Raw genomic sequence first — 13,355 nt, forward strand, 5'->3', positions numbered from 1 at the left:
AATGGAAGAAGAAAGATTTCGATCCCTTTTGCTCCGATGGACTTGCCGTAAAAGCGAAGAGTTCGCTATTTACAAGGGCCTTTATAGGAGTAACTGAATTAGTAAATGAAGGAGGGTGCGTTAAAAGAAGGAGGATTAATCCGGGAGAAATTGCTTTTTGATTTATTTTAAGTTTAATACAGCAGAAAAAAAAATCACGTAAAAAATTGATGCATTATTAATAGCTGAGTGAATGGTCTGCTCAATTAACTCGGCGTTTTATTTGACGTCTTATATTGATGAGTCCTTTAGGGAGTTATTAAGTGATCAATTTTTCTTACAGAAAATATATGTTTCTATATCGTAGCAAAAATCAGTCGTCTACATTACATTCAAACATATAAAATACTCCAATATTGATTCTGTATATTAATATAAAATCAAGTGCTTTCTTTCTAATCTAAATTTCAATAAGCAATGCAGTGGACGTAAACAATAGCACGTGTAGGCTTCTAACAGGACCGTATTTACGATTATATTTTCGTTTAGTCAAAAGAATTATCTTGTAAAATACGAAATTTATATTTTAATTTTGCAAAAATGCGAGACAAAAAACCTGATTGTTTTTAGCTGATATCTGACAATAGGAACCATTTGTACAGGACGAAAAAAACCAAGAAATTATTATTTTTATGTCAAAAATGGCCAAAAAATTGTATATACAGAGTGTTCTGAAAAAATATAAGTTTTGTTTATAATTTTTGTTATAATAGTTGTTTTTATGAACATAATGAGCAGAACAGTGAATGCAGCGGAAGAAACCTACGTTGAGTTGAAACAGAGTGCAGAAGCAGTAGGGCTAGCAATAAATACAAATAAAACAAAACTACTCATACAAACCAGATCAAATAGAGCGGTGCAACAACACTTTATTGACGATATAGAACATGTAAATAGATTCACATACCTAGGAATGGATCTGGTCGCAAGCAATGAAGAAGAACCAGAAATAAATAGAAGGCTTGTGCTGGCAAATAAAGCCTATTTCGCGATGGGCCACATATTCAAATCGCGAGACGTACACCGAAAAACAAAACTCCGGGTCTATAAAACAATAATCAGGCCCATAGTAAGTTATGGTTGTGAAACATGGATGGTGACACAGAAATCTGCCAATGCATTAGATGTGTTTGAAAGAAAAATATTACGTAGGATCCTGAGCCCAATAAGTGAAAACAACAACTGACGAATTAGGTATAATAGAGAAATATACGAGCAATATAGCGAACCAACTCTAGCACAACATACTAAACTGCAGAGATTACGATAGGCAGACGAAAAAGACCTGTTGGAAGACCTAAAAAGAGATGGGAAGACGAAGTCGATGAGGATGCCAGGAACTGCCTGGGAACGCGTTCATGGAAAAGAACAGCGGTAAATCGAGATGATTGGAGAAGCCTGTTGAAGGAGGCCAAGGCCCGATTTGGGCTGTAGCGCCATTAGATGGGGAGTTGTTTTTATTCCAAAAAGTTTAAATATTGCAAAACGGTTAGTTTTTTGGAATAAAAATACAAAGTTATTCATAATTCGTTTGAGGTCGACGTAAATATATCGCAGGGATCAAGATCTCGGCTACTCTTAAACATTATTCTGATGAACTGGATAATATGTCACTATCATCAACGACTGATGTCCGAGTGTTTGCCGCGATAAGCAATCCACCATTTACTGGCCAACGGCTTAGGGCGGATGAGCTAGTAAGTGAAAGGACACTCTGTTGTCCTGAGACTGAGAAATTGGTCTCGAAGGCGGAAGAATCAAGAAAATGGTCAACGGCATCAGAATGCAGTCGGCAACGAGAAACCACTGCATTAAATAATTAAAGGTCCCTGATGACATCTCTAGTATAAATTATAATGGCTAGCACTATTTGCGCAAAAGACATTATTGATTATGGTAATCGGAGACCAAAATCCGGCAGAGGAGGACAACCATCAGAAAGCAAGGCCTCCTCGGTCGTCAACATGCGAAACCCTTGCACAAAAAAACCAAAAAAAAATATTCAACCCTCTCAGATAAAAAAGGCTATCTGAAATGTAAGAAGTATGTATCAGCCTGGAAAACTACATAATGCTATTAAAACAAAAAGAGAGGCTAAATATAGATATACTTGGGGTTAGCGATGTACACTGGTCAGGAAATTGGGAGATATCAATAAATAACCACAATATCTATTACACTGAAGGAGACAAAACTGATCATCGATACAGCTTTCATCATAAGCAACACTAGTAAAAAAACCAGTGCTAGGTGTGATTCAAATCTCAGAAAGAAGAGTAATGCTAAAAATTTAAGCACGGAACTATAATAATAATATGATCCAAGTCTATGCTTCTACAGCTGATAAGACCGAAGATGAGATCGAAAAGTTTTATTCAGAATTGCACAATACAATCAAGTTAACAAAATCTAGAGACATTACTTACATTTTAGAAGACTCTAATGCAAAAATTGGAGTAGGTATAGTTGAAAATATAGTTGGACAGTTCGGATTAGGAACTAGAAATAAGAGAGAAGAAAGGCTCATAGAATTCTGCCAAGAAAAGAATATGGTAATTGCCAATACTTGGTTATAGCTTCCTAAGGGAAGACTATATACCTGGACGTCTCCTTCACATACAGAAAATCACATTGTTAGAAACCAGATAGACTTTATACTCGTAAATAGCAGATATAAAAACTCTATAACATCATTTAAAACTTATCCTGGAGCAGATGTTAATTTAGACCACAATCCGTTAGTTGCTGACGTGAACTTGGTCCGATGAAATAAGTGCTGAAATACTAAATATTAAGGCAGACCTCTACCATGGTGGAACACAATGCAATATAAAGTATCTTTCAACAAAATAAAAAAAACATAATAATGCAACTAACATAATTGAATACAAAAAACAGAAAGCATATGCTAGATATATAACAAAAAATTCGTAAAATATTAGAAAAAAACAAATTTTATCAAGTACCTTTTATTACTTATAACAAAACTCAATGAAATAGCCAATACTTTTGCTACATATTTCGAAACAAACTCCAGCAATAGCATTTATCCCGAAGAGTTTATAGAACATAAAATCAACACAGAAAAACAATAGCTTAATTGTGAAGATAAAGAGAATAGTTGTATCAATATCCCTTTAACCTTAGATGAACCTAACTTTGCCCTTAATACTACTAAAAACTCTACCCCTGGATCTGATAATATACCTTTATTTTTCTTGGAAAAAATACCAGACAACGCTAAATCTATTCTTCTTAAAATGTTCAATAGAATATGGTTTAATATTGTCTTTCCAACTTCCTGGAGCAACTCAATAATTATACCTATTCTCTAATTATACCTAACAATGCATTTGTTAAGAAAGAACGATACTCGCTACTCCTTAATAAAAAATACCTTTATCAAAAAACTTCTATCACGTATACACAGATGACTCTAAAACACCTACCTAAGTTAGGCAGCTGTCGTTACTTCAAATATTCCACTTGAGTATAAACTACCTTCCTTAAGCTGCATACATACCGGTGAGCTATGTGCTCGCCGGTATGTTCTCACTTATATTAAGTCCGGTATCCAAAGCTCTAATGATTACCGATTCCGTCAGTTCCACCAATACCATTAACTAGCTTTACACAAAACCTTCAATTGCTCTCCCAATTAAAAAAGAACTAGCTACAATACAAAACAGCAACCATACTGTACAATTTATAAGGGTTCCATTACACATTGGACTTCAAGGGAACGTAGGAGCAGATTGTATTGCCCAACAAGCAAGAAACAGAGAAACCGCGAGTGAAGTAAGAAATGTAGTGCTAAATGACTTAAAATCATTTGTTAAAATTAAGGTTGAACATTTGTGGCAAAACCAGTGGGACAGTTCAACTTCAAAACTTCTAGGACATACCCGACTTCTTCTTCTTAGAGTGCCATATCCCTACGGAACGTCGGCGACTACCATGCTTATAATATTTTTATACTGATCTCGGTCTTGCGCTACGTGTAGCAATTGGTCCGCTGTCAAACCTGTCCACTGCCGCAAATTCCTCAACCAAGAGAGTTTCTTCCGTCCTATCCATTTCTTTCCTTCGATTTTACCGTTGAGAATTAGCCGAAGGAACTTATATCTTGGTCCTCTGATTATATGTCCAAGATATATAAATATATAAGATATTCTAGTTTACGCCTCTTAATAATATTTAATAGAGTTCGTTGATGTCCCATTCTTCGAAGAACTTCTTCGTTTCTAGTTTTGCTAGTCCATGGAATTTTTAGTATCCTTCGATACAACCACATCTCAAACGCCTCGATTTTATTCATGATATCGGCGTTTAAAGTCCAAGTTTCACATCCATACAAAAGTACAGATCACACGTAACATCTTGTAAACTTTTCACGGATTTCCAAATTTAATGAGTTATTGGATAATAGAGGCTTGAATTTTTGAAATGAGTTTCTTGCCTGTTCAATTCTACATCGAATTTCGAAGGATGGATCTAGATTTTGGGTAATCCAATATCCAAGGTATTTGAATCTCTGAACTCTCTGCAGCGGTTGTTGGTTTAATATCAGTTGGGTTGCGCCGATATCCACTTTACTGGTCACCATGTATTTAGTTTTATCGATATTTATCGACAGTCCCCAATTTGTGCAATCCATGTCAACTCTATTGATTAGCTCCTGCAGATCGTCGATGTTTTCAGCTAGAATCACAGTATCCCCGACTTACCCATGGGCATATAATCGGCCACATTAATACTATTTTATGTAACAATTGTAATGTTCCACTCAGTGTTATACATGTCCTTGTAGAATGTTTTAGACACCAGTTGCAAAGACAGACCAATCACATCATCGGATCAACAAGTGAAATCTTTAAAATGTAAACTTAGAAAAGTGTAAAATTAAACAATTGGTAAAATTCCTTAAAGACATTAATATACTATACTAACAAAATTTAATATTTAAAGGTTAATTATCTCATGTATATTCTTATAGATCGCTAATAACCTCAAATGTTGATGCGACAATGTTTGTAAATAAAAAAAATCTTTTTACGTTTTCCAATTAAATGTAACTCTCTCTTTTTCCTATTCTTTCAATATCATCCTTGTTTTCATTGTTAGAGATAATTCTTCACTAGAAAACATTTATTACTGCTTTTAATCTTCGTTGAGTCCATGGTTTAGTAAAATTGTTTTTACTGCGTCCATTTATACTATGCTTCCATTTACTGCTTCCCAATTATTCAAATAAAGATATTGATAACAATGGAAATTGTTAACAAAGAGAAGACATGTAAAACATTTTTGTTTAATTTTAATTGAAAATTTAAATGCAAATCATATTTTACACACAATATGCGATACAACCATAAACAACTTTCCACTTCGCCTTCAACTTCCTCGTGGCCTTCTAACCCAGTGCGATGATCGCAGGGGTCATTTTCGTTTTCGGAGTTGCGCCTGAAGGAATCAAAGCACGCGGTGTGCCGGTCTATAGCCGCGAAGTTTTCAACGTTTCGGGAACGGAACTCCGACACCGACACGACGTCGGACCACATATCAACGTCGCGGCGAGGAATTCAATTGTTATAGCGTCGGATGACGCGTGTTTTTTTATCGTTCGTTGGTAAGATATGTCGTGTGGATACTAAGTGTTAAGTGAGTGAACAGTTATAAGTGGAAATATCCCGTTCCAAAGCAAGGGGTACGTAGAATTATCTTTTGTTGCCCGTTTGGACATTAAAAATGTTACAATTTAATTACTCATTATTACTGAATTATAATTAATAAAGGAATAGTTAATATTACCCCTCTTTTCTCGTCATTCTAATTTCCTGTCAGTACCACCAAAAAGAAATTGTTATATATATATATATATATATATATATATATATATATATATATATATATATATATATATAAAACCACCAGTTTATTAGGGGCTGCAGTCAGAAGGTTGGCCGAGATGTTCGAGAAACACTCTTTTGACTTTTTGTCGAGCTTTCGGAATGGTTTTATTCCTTTTTCAAGACACTGTAATATATATATAAAAAAATCACATGGAAATAGCTACATGGAGGTGTAGGTTTCTATGGTTCTAAACATACTCAACTTGAACCTGTTGATTTAAACAAATTTTGTGATCCATTGAATTCTGTTAAGGTACCCTTCAACCGGTGTAAATGACCCCACCAACTCAGCTGTCTCTATTCTAAAACTTCAATATGGATTGCATTTTCAATTGGTACCTTATATCTGTGTTCAATATTTTATCCATTTTGGTAACGCCTTTAACTCTTCTTAAAATCCTTATCTCTATAGAGTACCCTGAATTCGCTGCCAAACGTCAGGACAGGTCTATGAAATAGATACTGAACAAGGCTTCAACTGCTTTGAAAACTATCATTTTTGTAATCTGTAATTTGTATTTACTGCATATAAATTTTTTGTTCACTATATATTCAACATATTCAACTTAAGTCTGTTGATTTAAACAAATTTTATGATCCATTGAATGCTGTTAATGTACCCTTCAACCGGTGTAAATGACCCCACCAACTCAGCTGTCTCTATTCTAAAACTTCAATATGGATTGCATTTTCAATTGGTGCCTTATATCTGTGTTCCATATTCTATCCATTTTGGTAACGCCTTTATATATATACATCAGTTTAGAACGTCTTTCGACGTTGTCCGATACCTAAACACCATCTCTTCCTATCTTCGCAGTCGTTTGTTGTTAAATTTCTTTCGCTCATGGACTTGTTTACGCCGTGTTGCCATTCTAATCTGGGCCTTCCTCTTTTCCGTCTACCTATCGGATGCCATTCTATTACTTTTTTTAGCAGTCTTGATACTGGCATCCGTTGAACATGCCCATACCACCTTAATTGTTTCTTCTCTATATCTTGAGTTATATTTCCTTCTATTCCCATACGTTGTTTTATTACATCATTTCTGATTCGGTCTCGTCTGGAAATACCTAAAGATCTTCTCATTGCATCCATCTCTACTGCTTCTATTCGCTTTTTGTTCTTTTCACTAATTCTCCATGTTTCAGCGCCATAAAGAAAAGTAGTTTTAATCATGGTCTCATATATATTAAATTTAATTCCTTTCGTTATCTTTCGTTATCTTTCGTTATCTCTTTACTCCACAGTATACCATTGAGACATCCTAAGACTTTCTTTGCTTGAGTAATTCGTTTTTCTATTTCCCGTGTATCAGTTCCTGTATTGTCAAAGGCAACACCCAAGTAGTCATAGCTCTGACAGCAGGAAATATGTTGTCCGTTTTCGAGGTCTATGTTATCTGACTCGTTTCCAATACAAAGATATTTGGTTTTTGTTGTATTGACATTCATTCCCCAGTCGTTATATTCTTCTATCAGTTTTCTTAGCATGTACTGCATGTCTTCCCTGTCGGTCGCTAGCACTACCTGGTCATCAGCAAACTGGAGTGTATATATACATTCATTGCTAAGCTCTATACCCATCCTATGTACCTTTCTTTTCCATCTTTCCAATGCCGCTGCAACATATATTTTCCAATGCCGCTGCAACATATATCTTGAATAAGGTTGGTGAGATACAGCATCCCTGTCGCAAGCCTTTTGTAACCAGGAATTCTTCTGTTAGATATTTTCCTGTTTTTATCTGTGCCTTTGAGTCTCTATATAGTTCTTGTACAGCATTTATCAATGTGTGGTTACTATAATAACCACATCACCCGAAACACAAAAATTAGGATATACAAAAGTATCATAGAAAGCATTGCTACATATGGTTCAGAGCTTTGGGTAATAAATAAAAATGACGCATCCAAAATAAAAGCAATGGAAATGAATTATTGGAGAAGATGTTGCCAACTCACTAGAAGAGATAGAGTAAGGAATACTAAAATGAGAGAGCGTATGGGCATGGACATTGACGTCCTGGAAACTATAGAATGCAAAAGGCTGAAATGGTATGGCCATGTAGAAAGGATGAATGATTAACGATGGCCAAAGAGAATGTTACAGTGGATCCCCACCAACCGCAGGAAAAAGGGAAGACCAAGAAGATCGTGGAGACAAGAAGTAAAAGGTGCAATGGAAGATAGGGGTCTACAAGTAGATGACTGGAACGATCGCAAGCGTTGGAAGCTAGGTTGCGAGAAACGGCGGCAGCTGTAATAAACTCGTTATATATATATATATATATATATATATATATATATATATGCAAGTTTGAAGTGGTTAAAAATATCCTTCGTCCAACAGTGTAATCTCTATGCGAACACCTCTTGAGCACTGTAAATAAAATTCCTCAGAATGAATACATATATTTATTATGAGTGACTTTAACACTCGTGTTGGTGATGGAATAGTTTCAGGGATAAAACAACAATATAACAATGATGTCAGACATGAAAACAGGGATCTCTTCACAGACTTCTGCAGCACAAATGAATTACCTATTAGGGAAATGGCATGTGTGCATTTTTTGTTATCCCAGTCTTAAAATAGATTATCTAAATCTCAAAAACTTAAAAAAAGTCGATAATTGTTGAGGAGATAGGCCACAAGTAATTAATTGTCCTCTTATCTTTGTTTTGCTCTTTTATTAATTTTGTTTGTTTTGTTTCTATATTTAAAGTTAAGTTTACGTGTCTATCTCTCTTCTGAGTATTATAAATGATTCAAACTATACTTGACCAGCAGAGAATTTTATACATAATTTATTAAAATTTTAATCTATATCCACCGTAGTCTCGTGATACAGATTTTCCAAGAGAAATGTTTTAATGCAAATTAAAATTTTAAATATCAAATTATTTCAGCTCTTTAAATGACATTCAGTGGAAGCTTTTAGCGCCTATTTTTATACTAAAGGTTACTAGGTAATGTAATGTTAATAGATAAGAAATTTGATAAATGTTTCAATTACTTATGTAACAAACATATTTATATCATTTTACATGTAAACAAAAAACATTATTGCAGTAATGCTTTAATAAGTGATAAGTGTAGTAGTGTCTGGGGACTCGGGAGACTGAGACTTCGGAAGCCCAGAAGAAGACACCGAAGAGGACGTCGAAAGCTCGGTGCAATGATAACCTCACACGTCGATTCTAACCTAACTTTGTTTGTTTATGTTTGAATAATAATTCTTTCCAATTCACTTCCAAATATTTTTTTGTTTTTCTAATTACAAAAAAATGTTGGATTGTTATGAAGAAGTTGAAGAATTTTTAGAGTTTATTTATCACATTGTAGAAGAAAATCGTCTTTATATCATTATTTATGTTATATATATATATATATATATATATATATATATATATATATATATATATATATATATATATATATATATATTGTTGTACTTTTGAATGTCCATAAGCAATAAAAAACCGATATACAAATTTTATTACTTAAATAAAAATTAAAATTATTGATATTTCATAAAGACACGGGCATATAAATTTTCAAACATCCTGTATAAGACAAAATATGTATTTTAAGTTGTTCGAAGAATTGTTCATTAGGCCTCAGAGACAAGACTTTCAAATATTATCGATAAGAAATTTAAATAAGTCGGTTATTGTGGAATGGATTTACCCGGAATAAAAGTGTATATAGAAAGTGTTGAAACAATAGACCGGGATTTGCGGTGGTTTTTCTCCCCGAAAGATTATATCGGTAAAAGTTTATTAACAAAAGACATTGAATTGAGAAACAGGTATCGTTTGTAGCTATTAGTAAGAAATATTTGTAAAGCAGATAGATTTAGTTAGAATAATTAAAGAAGGTTGTTTTCTGGAATTACCCGAATGACGTTTTATAGAGAGAGTTGGTTGGTAACGATATACGTCACAGAGGTGGATGATTTTTATTGGTCAATTTTTGAATGCAAGGAGGTTGGTTTTGGCTATGAGATAGGAGAGAGAAAAAAAGGTTAGGTAGTCAGTTTTAGTCGTCCAAGAAGGAAGGAGCTTTGTGATTTGTGTTTGTTTGAAGTTCCGAAGACGTAATTTACCGGGTGTGTTTATTTGCTGTGCAAAAGCTGACCAGTGTGAGGAACGGGGTACAGAGAGATAGAAAACCAAAGGGTATAAGAATATTAATAGCAGACGAAGCCGGAAACATTTGGAGTTGTAAACAGGCGCGGAGATTGGCTCAAAAGGAGGCTGCATAGACTAACACGAGTTGTTGGGTTGCATATACAGTGACAGATAGGAGAAAGGTGTACGTCATCTGGACCACAATAGGAGCAGAAGCAGAGAAAGGATTTTTTTGTTGTGGCGGGGCCATAGAATTGCAACGGCAGAGAAGGAAAGGTCAGTCAATTTTCATTAGAGCCGGAGTGTGATTTTCATTTATTAATTAAATAAATTGAATAAATAATAGAGACAGTTAATTTTGCGATCACTTAAAAAAAAAGAGAATTATAAAAAGAGCTTAGTTATAACACATATTAAAAATCAATGTAAAATAACATTTGGGTCCATGATAGAAAACAACTTCTCATATATTTAAAGTTAGTATATTGCAAATATTACAGGATTGATTGTTATATAAAATTTCATTAAAATAAAGGACATCTCACATATAGTTCAGTTGAAATTCTATGTATTTTATTCAGGTCATATTACCTATCCCGATTAGGAAGCCAATTGGAAAATATTTTGAATCCACGATCAAAGGTAAATAGTACAATTTAAATAGCCTGAGATTGTAATTAATTAATGCTGATTTATTGTGATAAATTGGAGATTAGATCATTTAATAAATATAGACAGGATTTTTCCTAAGTAAGCAATATAATACAATTTAAATAGCATAACAATATATATATATATATATATATCTATATATATATATATATATATATATATATATATATATATATATATATATATTTTATCTCGAGCTTTCAATTGTGTTTACAATTATTATCAAGAGCTACTAAAAAAGACAAAATATCTTACAAAGTTGAACTAGAAAGAAAAAAAATTTTTGTTAACTCACCAAATAAAATTAGTTTGGTAAATAAAAAAAATTGCTGCTAATACATCTCAAAAATAATTAATATAAAAATGTCCTAATCTAATAAATGCTTCTCTGAAATTTTAGTATAATTTTAAAAACATTTTCTTAACACAAAAAAAAATTGAATTTATAAATAAGTTAAAATAGCAACCAATTACAAATAAGCCTCAATGTCATAAATGCCAACTTAAAATTTTTATTTTTGGCAATATAATTGTCAACAATTGGCAATATAAGTGGCAATATAAGTGTAAACTGCGTAGACCATATTCTTATTTTGGTGTGATCAATTTCTTGAATCTAGATTATTTTCTTACCACAGTTAACTTAGACTTAGATAATTATTTTTAAGCTTAATAATTCAATCTCTCGAATTGCTTCAGCAAATTTGTTTTACATATTCCTTCCCGTTCACTGCTTTAGAATTCACTTTTTCATGTTTCCCATCACAGAATTAATTATGGTTCATATATAGGTGTAGTCCCATTTTCCTAGAATGCTAGTCAGTTACCTCATCAGATAGATTTGTTTAACTTATGTATCAATACCTTTAGGTTCTATTTGAAGTACTAAAATGCAACATGGTACTTTGTATAAACAAGTGTAAACTTGCAATTTATTTAATGCTAGATTCTTGTTTACTTTTGACAGTGAGTCTGTCCCATTTGTGATCAATAAATAAAATTTAAAAAAAAAATACTGAATTTCTGTGAGATAATCAACAAATTCAATCTATTATGTTACATTCTAGCATAATTTTGCAGTTTACTTGTGATGATCTACAATCAGGAAGAACAAAACCAACTGTATCAACACAGCATAAAAGTACGAATAGCAAAAGCAAGGTCTACAGACTATGACAATGATGCGAGTAACTAAAACACAATATTAATTTACTAAAGTTCTTTTATTGTGATGAAAGCAAAATAAGAATGATTCCCAACAAAAGTATACACTAAGTTTAAAAGATAGTTGCCGTTTCTCTTATAATAATTAGATAAAAATAACATACGTTTATAAATTTATAAACATTTTAAACTATATTTAGTATAAATACCATCTAGAAAAATATCACATTAAAGACTATTCGCATATCATCAAGTCCAAGTTATTATAAACAACTTAGTGTCTAAGTTATAACTGGTTGGCTAGTCACAGGTGCAGATTTATTTCAACTTCCAACAGTCCAAGGTTCATAATAATTTGGAACTGAGGAACTCTTAGGGCACTTTTATCCCCTGAAATTTCCTGAAGGGAACTCGGTGTTCTTTAACATCTTTTTCTTTTATTTAATGGTTCGTACAGACAAGGTTTTTGCCTACTTTCTCATATTTTTTAAACTTACCGCTTTATGGCATTAGCGGTTGATAACTCGCCTTGTTGTGTATCATGTTTTGACTTCAAGGACACTATGTTTTCACGTGATAGTAATGTGGATCTGAATTGTGCTTCCATTTGCCAGCTATCTCCTGTGAGCAGTGGAAGCTTTTGTGGTAACTTCATTATATATATATTCAATATAATTATAAATTTATAATTATATTATTTCTTTATAATTTATATATGAAACTAGAAAAATATCAAATATTTTTATTCGATTTTCCATATATATCTGTTACATTTTTTCAGACATCTATCAATGGTGAATAAATCTTCTTCTTTTTTGTTACTAAACAAAAAAGAATTTTTAAACAAAATTTTATTTTTGGCAATATAATTGTCAAAGGTAAACATTTTAAGTTGGCATTTATGACATTGAGGCTTATTTGTAATTGGTTGCTACTTTAAACTATTTATAAATTTTGTTATTTTTTTGTTAAGAAAATGTTTTCAAAATTAATAAAATTTCAGATAAGAATTTATTAGATAAGGACATTTTAGTATTAATTCTTTTTGGCATTTATTTGCAGCAATTTTTATTAATGAAACTAATTTTATTTGGTGAGTTAACAAAAAATGTTTTTCTTTATAGTTCAACTTTGTAAGATATTTTGTCTTTTTTAGCAGCTCTTGATAAGAATTGTAAACACAATTGAAAGCTCGAGATATTAAATAGTTAACCAATAGCCCCTTTTTATTGACTCCAACACATCAAAAACATTTATATATTTTTTCCAAACGAGTCACAAGTACTTTTTTTTTCTTACTCTTATATATATATATATATATATATATATATATATATATATATATATATATATATATATATATATATATATATATTAATGTGATATTAAAAGTCAGAGGTGCGCCAAACAATTAATTAGCTAATTAATTAATT

The sequence above is a fragment of the Diabrotica undecimpunctata genome, chromosome 9, assembly GCF_040954645.1.
Source record: "Diabrotica undecimpunctata isolate CICGRU chromosome 9, icDiaUnde3, whole genome shotgun sequence".
In the NCBI taxonomy this organism is placed as follows: Eukaryota; Metazoa; Arthropoda; class Insecta; order Coleoptera; family Chrysomelidae; genus Diabrotica; species Diabrotica undecimpunctata.